Here is a 20,952-nt window from a genome sequence, read left to right as displayed (position 1 = left end):
GCTCACTGTGGAATGTTGACACAGTGACCCAGGCTTCGAGGTTGGCAAGTTGACGGCAGTCTGATGTTATCTACATGACAATAAACAACCCATGAACTTGTACTCAGCGTCACTCCTTACTACATTTACTGGCGACGAGGAGGAGGAAACTGGGCCAGGGACAGTGACTGCCGTTTCCCTGGTATTTATTCATGCTTGTCAACGAGGAAAATAAACACGGAGCCTGAGAGGAAAGTTCGAACAGGAGCTTCACAACTAAGCTGGCGGACATGAAAACAGTGAAGGTTAACAAGTAAGGTGGAACGGTGATGTCATTGCTTAAACAGCGTGTGATGTTAACTTTCTGCTCGGGTGCCTGGTCGGGCATCACATTGAGTGCATTGACTGTGACATAAGGCAGGAGCGACGCGAAGCTTGAGGGGCCAGAGGGTCAATTAGCACACTCGGGTGCCGAGTCGGGCATCGTGCCTGCTGTTTAGACTGTCAGATTGAAATTTATGGGGAGGAAAGGAGCGTAGCTGCCAGGTCGGACATCCAACGACCCCAGGGAGGAAAGGCGCAGCGATACATTCTGTGTCAGCTAGCGCATGAAACTGCTCCGTTTCCAGTTGAAGGACGCTTCTAGCTAATCTGTATTCCCGTCACTTCATAAAGCCCCTGCACGCTCTGCCATCCGCGCTCGGACACACGCCGAGGCTGTAACCGGCCCAAGCTGCCTGCGCGCTCAACAGACGGCGCTCTGACAGAAATCACACATGAGTGCAGCGCGCTCACCGTCAGTCGCCCTGAAGTGATTTTGAGAACTCCGTGTTCAGGGTCCGTTTCTTTCCTCTGTGGGAGCCCCCAGTGAGCAGTGCAGAAGCGTTTGATTCTTCGAAGGAACGTTAGTGTGGCATTTAGCTCAGCCTGCAGCCCACGCTCTTCTGACAGGAACTGGTCTGAGAGAAAGCCTCACCACAGGAAGTTCCCGCCAGTCGGTGGAAATCAGAAGTCCCATTGGACCCAGCATATTTAACCAGTCGAAGTAGAAAGGGGACTGTGGGGACACTGTGTTATGTGATTCCCCTGCATTTTCATGGTTTATGTGACACAACAGGGAAAGTGACATTATTGATGCATTTAAATGTGTTATCCCTCAGCTGAGAGCCTCTGCAGTTAGGGGGAGAGAGTAGTTTGCTCCTGGAGACATAGTGATTCTCTATTTAGTTTTAATACATACCCATAGGTTTTGTAAAGTTTTATGGCAATGGCAGGAGCAGGAATGAGCCAACCACCACCTTTCCTCAATGAGTTAGGAGAACCAGTTATTCCCTGGAGAAGGTGGGAAGGAATCTTCAAATCTTACTTAATAGCGATAGGGGGTAGTAACTACACTAACATACGCAAACAACATATATTGCTACACAATTTAGGCACACATGGGAGGAAAATATACGAAGATATTACAGGGAGATTGATTGAGGATGAGGAGGAGGTGGTTGAGGAAGGAGTTAATGTTTATGAAAGCACGCTGAGGGAATTAGCGGCTCATTTTAAGGAGAAAATAAACGTGGTGATGGAAAGGCATAAGTTCTTCAAGAGAGTGCAGAAGAGGGAGGAGAAAGTGAGCAATTATATAGCAGTGTTAAGAGGGATGTCAGCCACATGCGAGTTTGGTCAGCTCACAGACTCTTTAATAAGAGACCAACTAGTGAGGTGCACCAATGACACAAAAATACAAGAGGAATTACTCACTAAGAACCCAAATCTGGAGGAGGCAATAAACATTGCTAAGGGACTAGAACACACTGCACGTTGCATGAGGGAAATGAAAGCACCAGAGGGGACTAACAGAGAGAGGGCTGAAGGTAAACTCAGTACAGAGAGTGAAACAGTGTGCAAAGTAGGTGACAAGAGTAAAGAAGTCAATCGCAGCAAGCCCAGTTCCTCAGTGTGTTATAAATGTGGTAGCCCCAATCACCTAGCAAATAATTGGAAATGTCCGGCAAGGAACGTACAGTGCAGAAAGTGTAACCGGTGGGGGCATTATTCTAAGGTGTGTAAGGCCCCGGGAAAGGCAGTACATGTCATTGAGGAGACACACCAGGAAGAGGAAAGGGAAAAGTCTTACGTTTTTCAAGTGGGGGATGAGGAAGACAACAATGATGATATTTACCCTAAATGTGATGTTTTACTTGATGGGGTTAAGTTCAGTATGTTCGCAGATTCGTGCTCCCCATACACGTTAGTAGACAAGAAAGTGTTTGATGACAAATTTGCCAACCATCCTGTAAAGTTGTTGCCGCCAGACATCAGTCCAAAGGGTTACAATGAAGGGAGGATTCCCTTGGAGGGCATGGTGACCATGAGAATCTCATTTAAGGATAGGCACACTGTAGGGAAGGTGTATGTGTCCACGAGAGGATCGACTCTATTGAGCTGGAAGCATCAGAAGCAGCTGGGGATCACTCTGGATCCAAACAATAGAGAGCAGGTGTTGTTAATTGAACCTGAAGGAATATCAGAGGATCTCACCAAAGAGTTTGGAGAAGTGTTCAGTGATAGATTGGGTGTATTCAAGAATTACATGCACAAGATAGTGTTAAAGGAGGGAGCTGTGCCAGTAGTGCACAAGACCAGGTCCATACCATTGCGCATGAGGGAGCCCCTCCAGCAGGAACTCCAGAGACTAGTAAGTGAGGGCGTCATTACAGAAATTGAGAGTTCAGCATGGCTTGCCCCAATCGTCATCATGGCCAAGGATAAAGGGAACAGCATAAGACTCGGTGTGGACCTGAGGGACCTGAATGCGAACATCCTTGTGGACAGGTTTCCTCTTCCCAGGATAGGGGAGATGTTAAGCACCATAAGGGGGGCTAAGTATTTCAGTGTACTGGACCTGTCATCGGCATACTATCAAATCAAACTCCACCCAGATTCACAACTACTGACAGCATTTACGACCCCATTTGGAAATTTCAAGTTTCAGAGAATGCCGTTTGGTTTGGCGTCAGCCGCAGCTGCTTTCCAAAGAGTCATGCAACATGCGTTAAAAGACTGTAGGAACACCATCTGTTTTCAAGATGATATACTTATCTATGGAAGTTGTGAAGAAGAACACAATGAAATGGCTAGAAGGGTCCTGATGAAGTTGAAAGAGGTAGGCTTCACCACGAAACCCTCCAAATGCAAACTGGGAGTAAGCTCGGTGGACTACTTGGGACACACCCTGTCCGAAGACGGCATCAAGCCAAAACTAGACTTGGTAAAGGCAGTGGAGAATGCTCCCGCTCCCAAGAGTAAAGAGGACATACTGTCTTTCCTAGGTCTGGCAGAGTATATGGCCAAATTTATTAAGGATTTTGCGATGGTGTCACAGCCGCTAAGAGACATGATAAAGAAGGACAGTGTATTTGAGTGGGGAAAAGAACAAGAAACGTCCATGAAGTGCATAAAGAAAGCAATCATCGAAGCACCGTATATAGGGAAGTTTGATCCTAATGGTGTAACCATCATCTCCACGGATGCAAGCAACAGAGGAATAGGGGCAACCCTGGCGCAGAGAGAAGGCAGCAGGATAAACGTGATAGCTTTTGCATCAAGAACCCTCACAGTATCTGAAAAAAATTACTCGACTATAGAAAAGGAAGCACTAGCTGTGTATTGGGCCGTGTGTCACTACAAATTTTTCATTTGGGGAGTCCCGTTTGAAATACAGACTGATCACAAACCATTGGTCTCACTTTTTACAAAAAAAAACATGGAAAGCATGACGCCAAGGATAGCAAAATGGGCAGTGGGCCTACAAGCCTATAACTTCACAGTGTCCTACATACCTGGGCAACAAAACAGAGTTGCAGACTTCTTGTCGAGAGCACCCACAGAAGGAGAAGAAGAAGAAGAAGAGGAGGGTAGCTCAATCCTGGAGGTGCGTTTAGCGGCTGTGGAGAAGGTGTCATGGGAAACACAGATGGAACAAGACGAAGTACTGAAGAAGGTGAGAAGATATATTGTGTCCGGATGGCCCAAGAAATGCAAGGACACGGAGTCAGAGATCCAGCCATATTGGAACGTGAGAGAGGAGCTATCGGTGGAAGGGGATCTCATACTGAAGTCAGGAAAATTGGTCCCTCCAGATGCAATAAGAAACCAAGTAGTGGAACTGGCCCACGAAGGACATCTAGGAAGAAGCCTGTGCAAGGCCAGACTTCGGGCAGACTACTGGTTTCCTACTATGGACAGAGAAATGGAGGACAAGGTACGTGATTGTTACGCGTGTGCTCTAAGTGATAAAACTAAGATCACGAGCAAAGCACCGCTATCACCAGTTGAAGTTCCGGATATTCCGTGGAGCAAGTTAGGATTTGATATTGCAGGCCCCATCCGGGGTGGAGGTCCCCAAGACTGTTACTTATTGGTCTTAGTAGACTACTTCTCAAGCTGGATAACCTGCAAAACAGTCCACAGTGTTAGCACTAAGGTGATAGTAGATTTCCTGAAAGGGGTGTTCACCCTAGAAGGCATACCCTCCACCCTGGTGACCGACAATGGCGTCCAACTTGTATCGGAAGAGATGAAGGATTTCCTCAAAGACTGTTCGGTGACCCACATTCGCACACCACTGTATTGTCCTAAAGCAAATGGAAAGGTGGAGAGAGTCAACCGAATGCTGAAGGAGTGCATACAGTTGGCCAACCGGGCAGGGGAGAACATGGAGGAAGCCATAAGGGACATGTTGTGGGCATACCACACCACGCCTAAGTCTGCCACTGGATGCACGCCCTTTGAGTTACTGAGAGGAAGAAAAGCAGGCACCAAACTCACACCAGGTTGGATGGGGAGAAAACAGACAACGGCGATCGAACACGAAGAGGTCAAGAGGAGGATTGAAGACAGTCAACAGAAATACAAGGAATGGTATGACAAGAAGTGGGGAGTGAAGGAAAGAGAATTTCAGGAAGGACAAGGGGTGTATGTCAAGAAACCTGAGAGACTATGGAGAGGTGGCAGCAAGTTCTATGCCTCCAAGACCATCCGGCGGCCAAATAGAAACTCTGCAGTCATGGAAGATGGGAGACTGTGGAGCCATGATCGTTTGGTTCCAGCTGAAGGGAGAGCATATAGGACAGTAGAGAGAAGAGCAGAAGGAAATGACGTCAGAGAAACCAACAGACAAGACAGAAGGAGTGACCGATTTAGAACCTCTCCTCAGTGGCACAAACAGTACATAATGAGATAGACACGCACACTGCACAGTCATAGTATTTCTTTCACCTTGAACACATTCCCAGATTCTCCCTGGTTCCTTTCCCTAAGGGGGATGATGTGTTGTAACCTAGCCATGCCTTACCCTTCTCCTGTTCCCCGTTTTTCCCCCCCTCTTCAGAGTTCCATGTTGGTACATTCCTTATGTCAGCCGGGCGCTCACTGTGGAATGTTGACACAGTGACCCAGGCTTCGAGGTTGGCAAGTTGACGGCAGTCTGATGTTATCTACATGACAATAAACAACCCATGAACTTGTACTCAGCGTCACTCCTTACTACAGTCGGGTTCTAGTGTTTCTTAGGTACCTTATGCGATGCAAGGTGTGGCTTTTGGTGAGGTTTTTCTCCTCTTGGCGGCTCAGGAGCGGAATCTGAATCTACGGCCGGGTTCTCTCAGCGGAGGCCTGGGACCTCTTGGAAATTTTATGATGGAGGTATTGGTGACGGTCAGATGCCGAGCACTAGTGCGGTGACTGTTTACGGTTCTGAGCCTCTTTATGATGCAGTTTATGACAATGAAAATGATGATGGGGAAACTATGGTGGAAAATGTGGTAAAACGGAAGGCTCCTTCGGTCTACCCTAAGGAGCGGGGTGGGGGGGATTGGGGTGCATTTACTTTTCTAGTATTTTACAGAGGTCTCGAGCGGACTTCTCAACGGATCACGATCGACGACGGACAACTAAAGAAGATCCTAAGGAGTTTCAGCAGCGGGCTACGCAGCTCACTACAGGTAAGCCTCAATGGGGGACAGCTTGGTCCAGGCTTTTAGCGGGTGGCAATGCTTTGGTTGCTGGTGCGGCTGTGGTGGTAATTTCTAAACCTAAAGTAGTTGGGGAATCTGTTACTACTGTTTTACCTACGTCACGGCCTGTGTCCCAGGTTCAGGTTATTGATACGGAAGGCTCTGCGGCTGTTCCTTCTGATTTATCTGTTCCAGTGTCAGGTATTGGCGGGAGGCGTACTAAGCTTCCTTATATGGGATTGGCTATGTCACTTGGTATACATTTATCTGACAAAACAAAACAAAAGATTTGGAATCATAAATTTGTTGATGTTTTTCGTGTACTGCTTAGAGATATTCAATTACGTGAAGGTTCCAAAGAAGAGGAATGGGAACTGTCACGTCGCCCTAGAGTCCCTAAGTCCATTTGAGATTTGGAAGGCGGCCTTTCTCCTGTACACTAGCGTGTATTGTGAGAGGTACCCTGATAGGGCTCTAGCCATGTTTTAAAATATATTGACATAATTCGCAGGGCACACCTGCATGGTGGGTGGTTTTTGCTTGGTTAAATTACGATGAAGAATTTTGGGCCTGAGTTGGTATTTTTCACGACAAGCCTTGGGGGGAAGTGGATCCTGAACTCTGGTTGCAATGGATATCTACTAATCAGTTTCAAGCAACGATCCATACCGCCAGCTGTTTGCCTATATCGTATCGGCCCTTTCTACAGCGTCCCGGCCAAGTTGGGGTGAGATCCGTGGGAAGAGCACAATTGCCTGCAGCAGGTGCATGTTGGAATTACAACAGAGGTGCCTGCATCAGGCAATTTTGTAAATTCAAGCATGAAGCGTGAAGCGACCACTGCGCCCACGGCCTGGTCGCCCCAACACCCACCTGCCGCTCCTCCTTACCTGCTGCCAGACGCCGAAGCCGAGCCTACGCCCCAGCCGCCGCAGGGCCGCCCCAGCGTCCCAGCCGCCGCAGGGCCGCCAGCCGAGTCCCCAGCTTTTCCCGCCACAGTTTTTCCCGCCGTAGCAGCCCCGAACACGCCCCCCCGCCTGCCGATTGGTCCCAGCGCTACCCGCCCCCCAGCGGACCCTCCCTCACCGCTCCCTTCTTAAGGGGACCCACTCCACTACCCAGGAGCGACCACTGCGCCCACGGCCTGGTTGCCCCAACACCCGCCTGCCGCTCTTCCTTACCTGCTGCCAGACGCCGAAGCCGAGCCTACGCCCCAGCCGCCGCAGGGCCGCCCCAGCGCCCCAGCCGCCGCAGGGCCGCCAGCCGAGCCCCCAGCTTTTCCCGCCACAGTTTTTCCCGCCGTAGCAGCCCCGAACACGCCCCCCCGCCTGCCGATTGGTCCCAGCGCTACCCGCCCCCCAGCGGACCCTCCCTCACCGCTCCCTTCTTATGACACCCCAGAGCGACCGCGCAGCGGACGCGTGCAGCGGGAGCACCGATTGAGCGCCGAAGGTGCGCCAAAGGTAAGCCCGTCTACGCCCGTCCGCGCCTGGACCGCGCCCAGCGCCAGGACCCCTGGCCCCCGCAGACCCCAGCCCACCCGCCGTACGTACGACGCTGCCACCCTCAACGCACTCAACGCCGGCCGAACCCCTGGATTCTACCGAGCCACCCCGAGACGCTCCCACGGACCCTTCATCTGCCAGTCCTGCAAGTTCTCCTGCATACGGACCTGCACTGCACCAGCGTCCACCGAGCAGAACACCATCAGCACCCACCTGAAGTGCATCCTGCTCAACACCCGCTCCGTCCACAGACACGCCGTCGAGCTCTGGAACCTGCTCGACACCACAGACCCAGACGTCGCCTTCCTCACGGAAACCTGGATGAACGCCTCCTCAGCGCCCGACATCGCCATCGCCATCCCGGACGGCTACAAGATCATCCGGAGGGACCGCGTCAACCAGACAGGAGGAGGCATCGCCATCATCCACAGGAACAGCATCCGCATCTCGACCAACACCGACGACACCATCGTACCCGCCGAACACCTGCACTTCCAGATCCACGTCAACCCCAAGACCACCCTCAGAGGCACCCTCATCTACAGACCCCCGGGACCACGCACACAATTCAGCGAAGACATCGCCGACTTCATCAGCCCACACGCCCTCCTCTCCGCCGACTACATCCTCCTCGGGGACCTCAACTTCCACCTGGAGAACAACGACGACCGCAACACCACCACCCTGCTGGAAAACCTCGCAAACCTGGGACTCAAGCAACTGGTGACCACCCCCACCCACCTCGCCGGACACACACTCGACCCCGTCTTCTCATCCAGCAAAGACATCGCCTTCAGCCACGCCGCAGGACTCCACTGGACGGACCACAGCTGCATCCACTTCACCTTCAGAAGAACGACGATCCACCACCACCAGCAACAGGTTGCCCGAAGAAGCTGGAACAAGATCACAGCCGACCAGCTCGCCGCTTCCCTGAGTCAGCACCCTCCCGCCAGCTCAGCGAACCCCAGCCAGGCCGCCGACAACCTCACGAAGTGGATCAGCAACTGCGCGGACGAACTCGCCCCCCTGAGGACCCCGCCCAGCAGACCCGGCAGCAAGAAGGCCCCATGGTTCACCGACGAACTCAAGAGTTCCAAGAAGAACTGCCGAGCCCTCGAGAAAGTCTGGAGAAGGGAACCAACACCGGACAACAGGACCACCCTCAAGCTTGCCACCCGGAAGCACCACCAACTGATCCGCGCCACCAAGAAAACTGCATTCAGGGACCGGCTGGACAACAACGCACACAACTGCAAGGAACTCTTCAACATCGTGAAAGAGCTCTCCAACCCCAACGCCGGAAACAACGACATCACCCCATCGCAAGACCTCTGCAACTCCCTCGCCTCCTACTTCCACAACAAGATCGCGGACATACACAACAGCTTCAGCACTCAACCGACGCACCCCACGACCGAACCACCGCCCCCCCACAACCACCCTCCGCGCCTGGACTCCGATCAGCACCGATGACACCGTCCGCATGATGAACTCCATCCACTCCGGATCTCCAACCGACCCCTGCCCTCACCACGTCTTCAACAAGGCCGACACCGTCATCGCACCCCACCTGCGGGACATCATCAACACCTCCTTCGACACCGCCACCTTCCCGGAGAGCTGGAAGCACGCCGAACTCAGCGCTCTACTAAAGAAACCAACAGCGGACCCCACCGAACTCAAAAATTACCGCCCCATCTCGCTCCTCCCGTTTCCAGCCAAAGTCATCGAGAAGACCGTCAACAAACAGCTGGCCGCCTTCCTCGAGACGAATGGATCCCTCGACCCCTCACAGTCTGGCTTCTGAGCCAACCACAGCACCGAGACCGCCCTCATCGCTGTTACCGATGACATCCGAGCCCTGATGGACAACGGAGAAACAGCGGCCCTCATCCTCCTAGACCTCTCCGCGGCATTCGACACTGTCTGCCACCGCACCCTAGTGCAGCGCCTCAGCAACGTCGGAATTCAGGAGAAGGCACTGGAATGGATCGTCTCCTTCCTCGACGGAAGAACACAGAGAGTCCGTCTACCACCGTACAAGTCAGAGGCCACCGAAGTCATCTGCGGCGTCCCTCAAGGATCCTCGCTGAGCCCCACCCTCTTCAACGTCTACATGAGCCCCCTCGCACCCATCGCACGCCAACACAACCTGAACATCATCTCCTACGCCGATGACACCCAGCTGATCCTCTCCCTGACCAACGACCCCGCCGCTGCCAGAGCCAACCTTCACGAAGGGATGAAAGATGTAGCCGAGTGGATGAAGACCAGCCGCCTGAAACTGAACTCAGACAAGACGGAAGTCCTCATCCTGGGCTCCTCGCCCTCCGCCTGGGACGACTCCTGGTGGCCCCCCGCCCTGGGCACCGCACCCACACCGACATACCACGCACGCAACCTGGGCTTCATCCTGGACTCCTCCCTCTCCATGACCAGACAAGTCAACGCCGTCTCCTCGTCATGCTTCAACATCCTGCGCATGCTACGGAAGATCTTCCGGTGGATCCCCATCGAGACCAGGAAGACGGTCACCCAGGCCCTCGTCACCAGCCGACTGGACTACGGCAACGCCCTCTACGCCGGAACCACCGCCAAGCTCCAGAAGAGACTCCAGCGGATCCAGAACGCCTCAGCCAGACTCATCCTCGACATCCCCCGACGCAGCCACATCTCCGGACATCTGAGAGACCTGCACTGGCTCCCCATCAACAAAAGGATCACCTTCCGTCTCCTCACCCACGCACACAAAGCCCTACACGATCAAGGCCCGAGCTACCTCAACAACCGCATCAACTTCTACGCTCCCAAACGCCACCTCCGATCAGCCAGCCACGCCCTCGCCGCCGTCCCCCGCATCCGAAGAACGACAACAGGAGGAAGGTCCTTCTCCCACCTGGCCGCCAAGACCTGGAACTCCCTCCCGATCGACCTGCGCCTGACCCAAGACCACCTCTCCTTCAGGAAGAAGCTCAAGACCTGGCTGTTCGAGCGGTAGCAGCACCCCCCCCCCCAAGCGCCTTGAGACCCTCCGGGTAGGTAGTGCGCTCTATAAATGTCCTTGATTGATTGATTGATTGAAGGTTCACAGTGTGGGGGAAGACATCTAATTACCCAGTGTTTTCCCATCCAACATTTTTCTGAGGCTGGGAGGGGACAGAGAGGTAGAGTGGTTGTTCAAGCTGTTGTTCCAAAAGGCTCCTACACCGGTTGATTTACAAGCCATGTCTACATGGCTGGATGGCTATCCAGATACGGAGGCTGCATCTCAGATATAGTGGGGTTTTGCAGTAGGTTTTCGACTGGGTTATCAAGGGCCTAGATGTCCTCGTTGGGCGGATAATTTGAAGTCTGTCAGGGATCTGCCCCATATTGTGCGTCTGAAACTTAAAAAAAAAATACAAGCTGGGAGGATTGTGCCCCCTTTAAGGAGTGTCTGCTGGATAACCTGATGGTATCCCCTTTGGGGGTGATACCTAAACAAAAGTGACTGGTGAGTTTCGGCTTATTCATCATTTATCATGGCCTGACGGCCATTCAGTGAGGACTTTATAGCACAGGTTGATGCCAATGTGTCATATACGTCGATGGACGATGCTTTGAGGCTGGTGCGCCTAGCTGGACCTGGTGCTGATTTGGCAAAATACGGCATACAATCAGCTTTTTGTTTGTTACTGATTCACCCAATAGATTTTGAGCTACTTGGTATGTCTTTTGACGGAGCTTTTTATGTAGACAGGGCTTTTTCGATGGGGTGTTCAATCTCTTGTGCCTTGTTTGAGACATTTAGTACATTGTTGCAGTGGTGCCTGGTACAGCGATGTGAGAATGCCTCGGTTTGTCATTATTTGGATGATTTTTTGTTTATTGGACAGGCAAAATGAGTCAGTGTAGCACAGTTTTGAATTGTTTCCAGGTTATGGCAAGTGAGTTTGGTGTGCCTCTAGCACTGGCAAAGACTGAAGGCCCTTCTAGAAAGCTCATCTTCTTCGGTATTGAGATCAACACAGAATTGATGATGGCTCGCCTGCCGGCTGATAAGGTTCTTGAAATCTTTCATGTTGGAAGGGTTGGGTAGGCATAAGATGGAACTCAAGCCGGTTCAGCGTTTGCTCGGTTTATTCAAATTTCGCGTGTCGGGTGGTGAGAGCAGGTAGGACGTTTTGTAGACGATTGGGTTTCGCCATGTCTGGTGCTTCCTTGCAGCATCATAGGATAAGATTGACTAATACTGTCAAGGTGGTAACGGAGAATTCATTTTGTGGTATGTATTATATTTTATGGATAAGGGTCTGTCACATACCATGATTGCGGGTAACCTGTCAGGCATTTCTTTTTATGGTGATTTATTCTTTGGGAAGGAGGTTGGGGGTGGGATTTTGCTACGTAGAATGTTGAAAGGTTTTAGCAAAGTGACGTCAAGTTCTTTACCTTTGCGGGAACCTATTACTTTTTCACTGTTGCAACAGTTGTTCTCGTTTTTGCCCCAATGTTGTTTCAATGGGTGGGAAGTCTTTCGTTTTAGGCTGGTTATTGATTTGGTTATTTTATTGGGCCATTTCGAGTGTCCGAATTGTTGGGGTTGAGGGGTAAGTTGGGTAGGCAGCCAACTTATATACAGGTGCAGCACGGTGAGCTAAGAATATGGTTGAGACAGTCGAAAACAGATCAAATGGGAAAAGGGGCATAGATTCATTTACGTGGGAGTGGGATGGAGGGTTGTTGTCCTTTGAGTAAATGGCTTTCTTTCTCACAATCTAAGATCTTTCGGCAAGGAATAATTTTTTGTCACCAGGATGGAGGCAGTTTTACATTCTTTCAGTTATTGGCGGTTTTGAGGAAAGTTTTAATCCTGGCTGGTGAAAACCCTTTATTGTTTGGAACTCACTCCTTCAGAATTGGGGCTGCAACTGAAGCTTCAAGGTTGGGTTGGGGCAAGGATGAGATACAACGAATAGGCAGCTGAAAATCTGATTGTTGTACTAAATATGTTTGGTCAGGAATGTTTGTTGTATTTTCCTTAAGCAAGCCTATTATTATCTTTTTGTCATCACAGGACGAGTTACTCCTATGTCACGCAAAATGAGGACTTGGATTGTAGGACATTTCTTTGTTAAGTGGTCGGCCACCTTTGCCGAACAGCAGCTTTGTGGCAGAACTTTGGGTTACAAGGGAAACGTCATGAGGTATTTTGGAATGGTTTGGGAGGGATGACATGGGGTGCGTTGTTCCCTGTGCTATCTAAATTATCTAGGGGGAGGGGGTTTCCGCATTTACTAATTATTCATCTAGGTGAGAATGATTTAGTGGACCTCTCGGGTCTACCCCTTATCAATCAAATGAAGTTGGATTTGGCTGTGTTAAACGATAACTGGTCAGGTACATCGGTGGTGTGGACGGAATTTATTTTTCGTCATCGGTGGAGAGGAGCTAGAAGCCACACTGCTGTTGGAAAGGCGCGTCGCAACTTAAATAGAGCAATGAAGCTCTGGTGTCCGGCTATGGGCATTAAGGTTTTATCACATGGACTCATTACAAGTGTGGAGAAACATTTATTTATTGATGATAGGGTTCATTTCTCAAGAATGGGTCAAGCTTATTACTTAATGGAGTGAAGGGATATGTTGGCGAGTTTTTGGGGGGAGAATTTATGGTGCGATGGCAATGTTAAACAAGGTGGTTTCTTATTTCTCTACTTTATAGTGGGGCCATGAAAACTCTTTGGTTTTCCTGGGTGGCGCTGTTTGAGGTTTGGGATGGTCTAGAGCGGGCTTATCCTTTTCCTCTGCGGGTGGGGGTAGGGGAGGGAAATGATGAAATTGGTGGATAAAGGATGATATAACTCAATGCGGGTTTTGGTACAATTTGTGGGTATTTGGAATTACAAAATTGTTGGGAATGTTTTTGGTTACAGAAAACTATTAAAGAAATGTTTTGTGAAATTGGGTCACTGGTAAATAAGTTATGATTAAGTGCTGTTATTAGGATGATCTGTTTCGACTGTCTTAAATAAAATGTGACCTTTTTTGCTACAAATATAAAGTTTGGATTGTCCTTATTGCGGGATGGGACCCAGGGGGAATGGGGCACGAGCCAGTATCCCCCTGGGAGGATTCGCGCGAGAGGATCAATCCCACGGGCGATTGGTTAGGCAAGGTTTAGGGGCGGGTCTAGTGGGTTGTTTATAGGCAGGGGAGGAGGGCGGGAATGACATCAGCGGGAGGCGGTTTGGTGGCGTCGGAGCTTTGTCCCACCCACCCTTCCCTTTTTTGTTTATATTTAAGTTATTTATTGTATTTTATTTGTTTGAAATAAAAAAAAGAGAATCGTCACATTTAAGACAGTTTTACAGTTATCCTATTGTTTATGTTTTCTTTAGGCGCTGTTTGGGGTTTGGGATGGTCTAGAGCGGGCTTAACCTTTTCCTCTGGGGGTGGAGGGAGGGGAGGAAAATGATGAAATTGGTGGATAAAGGATGATATAACTCAATGCGGGTTTTGGTACAATTTGTGGGTATTTGGAATTACAAAATTGTTGGGAATGTTTTTGGTTACAGAAAACTATTAAAGAAATGTTTTGTGAAATTGGGTCAATGGTAAATAAGTTATGATTAAGTGCTGTTATTCGGATGATCCGTTTCGACTGTCTTAAATAAAATGTGGCCTTTTTTGCTACAAATATAAAGTGTGGATTGTCCTTATTGCACGATAACGTGAGGTTTATATAATTCATTGTGACATTTTAGTTAGTATCCTATCACAGACGCCGTTTTGTCACTCCTGCTCAATATCACAGAAAGACATTCACAGAGCACTGGACATAGCGACCTTTTTGTTACTATCACAGCTGACGTTTTTTCACAGCCGCTTGCTCAATATCACAGTAATGCACTGAGCACTGGGTATGACTCATAGTTGGTTTTCTTGAAACGTATCATTACACACTACAATTCCTTTACGTTTACCTTGTGTACTAAAGGCATAATTCTGTTGTAGATATATTCCCTGATGAAGGCTTGGATAAAAGCCCAAAAGCATTGGAATGAAAGAAATATTTGTGAAGGAAAGAAGCACGTTTACTAATGAAAACAAAACAGATAAAAAGGAAAAAGTATTGAACTTATTGTTTAACCAACATTACCAAAACCGGAAACCCTATAACAGGGACTAAGGCAGTGACTAGAGGACGTCACCCCAGTTCAGGGGAACGCAGCCAGCATTGCATTTCTTGGTTGATATACTCTAGCTGCAATTCCATTTTTACACAGAACACAAAATAAATATGGGTTGGCGTTGATGAAATTATTAAATCATAAATGTGGATAGATACAGATGAAAATATTTAAACATTAATACCATACAGCTCTGAAACCTAACCATTAGAGAGGGTGGGTACTACTTATGCCATCTACTCAGTGGCAGGAGATTTAAAAAGCAACAATTATGTATATTTAACGGTATATTCATACTCAGAGCATACGGCCTGGCATAGAGAAGAGCTGGAATCTGTGTAATACAAGCTGATGCATGTGCGAGAACAATAGGAAAATGTAATGCCTAAAATGCTATTAAAAATACAGTGCTCTCAGATTGTGTACTCTGTTGGTTCAATTTAACCTGAGAGCACGAATAGATTAATTGAAGACTCTGTTATCCCCAATTAACACATTTTCAGACATAACTGCATTCGAGACCCATCGTAAATTTTAATTGAAATAAATAGAATTGAGAAAATCTGTTCCTTGCATGACAATATTGTTGGGTATTTACTAACTATAACATAAATAGCAATTTTAGACGTAGGCCCTGGTCACTACCGGATCAAACAGTTGGTTCAGCCAGCTCCATTGAAGATGCTTAAGCTAGATTTTGCTTCAATTTAACTAACTGCTAACCTTGTATCAAAATGTAACTTAAAAACCGGTGTAAAACGCATGCAAATATTTTTATAACACTGCAACTCAATTTCTGTGTGTGTGATGTATGTGTGATTGCGCCTTCACGAAGCACGAAACGAATTTAACTGTTAGGGACATCATTTTTGTTTATATGGTGTGAGTCCTGAACTCCTTTTTTCAGAAACAGTATATTTTGTTCTCTGCTGTGGTCTCATGCCTCACCCTGACATGAAGTAGGGATGGTGTGTAAAATATTAATAACTATCATATTGCAAGATAACTGTACATGTATATTTAGCAATGTCACTTTGTAAATATTGATTAGTTATTGAATTGTTGAAGTATGGTTTCAATTTTTACAGTCAATAAAGGCCGTTGTGACCTACGGTGTTGCACTGCAGGCTGACAAGTCTTCTTTCATATGTGTCAACCTAAATTAAAATTCTAAATTTATAGCAAGCTTTGACTCGCGGTAATTAGGGTTAATTTTTCAGCGTGTTCCTAGGTTTTGATTATCTTTTTAGATCCGAATTATGAACATTTGCTATTTTCATATTTTTCCCAGCCAGAGATTAATTACAAGGGTGATTGCCTCTCCTAGGCAAGAGGTACAACTAATTACTTTTTCCTTCTGTGAACTCTCTCAGTTCTAGTCATCAAATTTTTGCCTGGACAAAGACAGGAAGAGCAAAAACGAACCAAAGGTGTATATTTACAAGGAAAATGACAGAGCGCAGCATTAGCCTTGGCTATTAGCCGCGATTCGCCACTTTGAAAGTGCAGGGCTGCACCTTATTTACAACAATATGGTGCAACCCTGCGTTTCTCCCTGCGTTGGCACTAAATTAAGCTCCCTATCGCCAACGCAGGCACCCTTGCACCAAAGTGCAAGGGTGCCTGCATTGGGGGAATGATTGTTTATGTGCTGGAAGGTGTTCCTTCCTGCACATAAACAATCATGCATGGCGTTTTGATGTTTCTACATGTGTTGTACAATTCACCAGCCATAGAAACAACAAAAACAAGGAGAAATAATGCTCCTCGTTTCAGCATGTTAAGACCAGTTTTTTTTGTCTTAATTTTGGCCCTGGCCCATATTTGTGCCACCCTTGTAAATATGGGGCAGTGTCAAAATCAATGGGTGCTGCAGCGGAACGACCACTGCAACACCCATTGCCTTCCCCTTTCACGCTAAGTATAGCGTGAATGGGTGCCTTATTTACAAAGCAGCGTTAAGCCATGTTAAGTGGCTTGACGCTGCCTTGTAAATAAGGTAAAACCCATATCGCCACAGGAACATTGAAAAAACCGACATTCCTGTGGTGATAGGGGCTTGTAAATATGCCTCCATGTGCTTCTGCCATACCCAGACTTTGGTCCAGCTTCTTTTCACTGAGGAGGTCCTCTAAAAACAACCTTTTAACTTCTGTGGGCCCCCACCTAATCATTATTTGAATCTGGGGACCCTGGAATCCGGGAACCCCACATAATCATTATTGGAAGCCGAATTCCCCCGCCTAACCGTTTTTGATTATTTGAACCTCAAAACAATTCATAAAATAAACAGAAACAATCATTCATCAAGCAAATACACAAATGAATAAATATTTAATTTGCAAAACATCAAAATTGTAATTTTAATTGGAAGGTTGAAGCTATTCTAAATTCAAACGTGGCTATTAATTGTCTATAGTATATTATTTTGATGCACTTACACTGCTCCTATGAACCAATCTGAGGATACTAACTTAGTGGTCTATTAGAATGGCGGTCGGAAAAACCACCCCGCCCGCGATGGTAGTGGAAAACAACTGTCCGCGGACACCACAGCAAAACTGGCGATCCTATTAGGATTAACCGCCCAAAAAACCCGACCACGGAGGAATGAGGCCACCAAAGACTGCCCATAGCGGGCGGAGAAGGTGAAAATCTGTCTGTTGCCGTCAGATTCATGGCGGAAACACACCAAACGGCCCCAAGGACAGCAGACAGATCACAAAGAAAATTAGGATATCCTCGATGTGACTGCGGTACGTTCCGCTGTATCCGACCGCCGAGGTCGCGAACAGTAATGAATGGGAGATCTGGCGGAAGGCTGTAGTATAGCCATTGCTGCGGACATTCTGTGAAAAAAATGGCGGTGACAAAAAAATCACAACAAGTGCACACAGCAAGCTAGCCCTGCCCCCAAAAACACCTAACACATCAAAACACACACCCTCATGGCAAATTCTAAAAGTACCATTCCCAGGACAACCCACCCGACATACCTGACAGCAATACCCCATCTTGATACACCCACATAGCTGAGCATAAAACCAGCCCCTTCCCTGATCAGAATCCTTTGCAATACTCCACAACTGAAGGGCCCAACACCAAAGCCGAAGGAGAGGCAAACCTGCACACATCACACCAGCACAACAACACACACACATCACCTGCACCACCCCCACCACCCTCACAACTGCACCCCAAAACATTAGCACATCACACACCATGGCACCACAGCAAATGCCCAAATCACAGAGAGTGAGTTGCCAGTCATGGTAGAGGAGATAATCAGAGTAGAATCACAATTGTTTGGTAACCTGTTCCAACAGACACCATTAGCTACCAGAACTCAAATGTGGGTAAGGATAGTTGACAAGGTCAATGCAGCAGGGACCACGCCATGCAACAAACAGGAAATCATGAAGCGGTGGCATGACCTGAAGAGTGCTGTGAAAAAGAAGAGGAGCAAGAACGATGAGCTGGCTCAGAGGACTGGCGGCGCCCCTCCCATTCCAAGAACATTCACTCCATTGGAGGAGAAGGTGCTTGCCATACTGCATCCAGAGAGTCTCACAGGAATAGCCGGGGGAGTGGAGGCTGGTAAGCACCAACCAATGTATACCATTATACTGCTATGTACTGTTGTGCACAACTACAAAGCTATTTCTCCAAGGCCCAAGTACATTCATATGCACCACAATACCCAACACAGGTCTCACAGATATAACATCCACTCCATCTGAATAACCCACAGGTAGCCAACATTTACAGGTTTGCATGTGTCCAGGCAACCAGCAGTACAACTCCCACCAGGCCCCCCATCTCACCCCTGAGCAGGATGTGGCACTCCACACCCACCAATAGCAGTTAACAGCCATTGTATTGTTCACCCTCACCTAACAGGTAGGTAGCCATCTTCCCAGGGAGGGCTGTTTGGGGATGGGAGGCCTGCACAACAACTCACACGAAGCAACCCTTTCACACCCCTGAGCAGGATTTGGTACTCACCCCCCACCATGAAGCATGTCGCAGCCATCGTAGTACACCAACCAAACTCACAGGTAAGCAGCCATTTTCTAAGGTTGTACTGTTTGTGGGTGTGAGGCCTGCACTACTACTTCCACCATGCCCCCTTGTTCCCCAGCACATCAAGATAGAGCACTCCCTCCCACCCAGATGCATGTGTCAGCCATTGCATTGTTCACTTGAGACTAACAGGTAGCTAGCCATTTCCAAAGCTTGTCCTGTTTGTGGGTGGGAGGTCTGCACTACCAATCCCACAATGCCCCCTTGTTTGCCAGCTCAGCAAGATGGAACACTCCCTCCCACCCAGATGCATGTGTCAGCCATTGGATTGTAGACTCCAAACTCACAGGTAGGCAGCCATTTTCCAAGATTGTACTGTTTGTGGGTAGGAGGCCTACACTATAACTCCCACCATGCTCCCTTGTTCCCCAGCACATCAGGATGGAACACTCCCTCCCATCCATATGCATGTGTCAGCCATTGCATTGTACACTTGAGGCTAACAGGTAGGTAGCCTTTTCCAAAGCTTGTCCTGTTTGTGGGGGGGGGGGGGAGTCCTGCACTACAAATCCCACAATGCCCCCTTATTCCTCAGCAAGATGGAGCACTCCCTCTCACCCAGATGCATGTGTCAGCTATAAGTTCAAGTTCGGGCATTTATATAGCGCACTACTCACCCAGAGGGTCTCAAGGCGCTTGGGAAGGGGAACATTATTTGTCGAATATCCAAGTTTTAAGTTCTTTCCTGAAGGAGATGTGGTTATGAGTAAGGCGGAGGCGAGTGGGGTGTGAGTTCCAGGTCTTGGCCGCCAGGAAGGAGAAGGATCTTCCTCCCATGGTGGATTTTCGGATGTGCGGGACTGCGGCGAATGCTTGATTGGAAGATCTTAGTTGGCGGGTGGGTTTGTAGAAGGACAGTCAAGTGTTGAGGCATTCGGGACCTAGATTGTAGAGGGCCTTGTGTGCGTGGGTGAGAAGACGGAATGTAATTCTTTTGTTGACGGGAAGCCAGTGGAGGTCTTTTAGGTGTCCGGTGATGTGATCTTGCATTGTACACTCCAAAGTGACAGGTAGGTAGCCATTTTCCAAGGTTGTCCTGTTTGTGGTTGGGAGGCCTGCACTACTAATCCTACAATGCCCCCTTTTTCCCCAGCACAGCAAGATGGAGTACTCCCTCCACCCAGATGCATGTCAGCCATTGCATTGTTCACTTGAGACTAACAGGTAGGTAGCCATTTCCAAAGCGTGTCCTGTTTGTGGGTGGGAGGCCTGCACTACCGATCCCACAATGCCCCCTTATTCCCCAGCTCAACAAGATGGAGCACTACCTCACACCCAGATGCATGTGTCAGCCATTGTAATATTCACCTCCACCTAACAGGTAGGTAGCCATCTTAACAGGGAGGTGTGTGTGTGTGAGGCCAGCACAACAACTCCCAACAGTCCCCCTTGACCCACACCAGAGCAGGATGGAGCACTCCCTCCCACCCAGAAGCATGTGGCAGCCATTGTACTGTTCACTTCCACCTAACAGGTAGGTAGCCATCTTATGCTCTCTTGTCCCACCCCTGGCAGAATGGAGCCCTCCACCACACACAGAGGTGTGTCACAAATTGCACCCACATTTGACCACAGAACAGGTAAGTAGACAGTGCATGCTCCGAGCTATTCCTCTCAGAAAGCATGGTACCATATGACAACACCAGCCCTCTCATCCCATGAAAATTCACACAGATCCAAATGCCACTTACAGTGTGCAGACAGCTGGGCAAATGTAACTTTCACATCAACCAAAGTGTAACTCACTAATTCACATGTTGAAGATAGTCTGTGCACAATCATGCACAGTACTGAATGCTGTGTGTAAGTGCCATGGGGGTAGAGCATCAAGGACCCTATGAAAACAAAGCAAGCATAGTCTGTAGTACAAATTGAGATTTTCACATTACATCACAAAGGTATGCATGAGATAACAATGGCTAGTCCATGATCAGATGTAACGTCTGCCAGGCAGAGTAATCAACAAAGTTGCTTCACATAAATTCGTTGGGGCGCTAGTCGTTAGATGACAACATGTCCTTGTGATCACAAAATATGCATGTGGCGCATGGCATGTATTGACGTCACACCATAGAAGGGCAATGCATGTACCTCCACATCATGTCATGATGCACAGTAGTGTGCAGACATACAATGTAATGACTAGTAAACTGTGTGGTGTATAACCTATGAATGAGATACATCTAACGGTACAAAAGGG

Source organism: Lissotriton helveticus, chromosome 4_1, assembly GCF_964261635.1.
Source record: "Lissotriton helveticus chromosome 4_1, aLisHel1.1, whole genome shotgun sequence".
NCBI classification, from domain to species: domain Eukaryota; kingdom Metazoa; phylum Chordata; class Amphibia; order Caudata; family Salamandridae; genus Lissotriton; species Lissotriton helveticus.
This window is presented reverse-complemented; position numbering follows the sequence as displayed.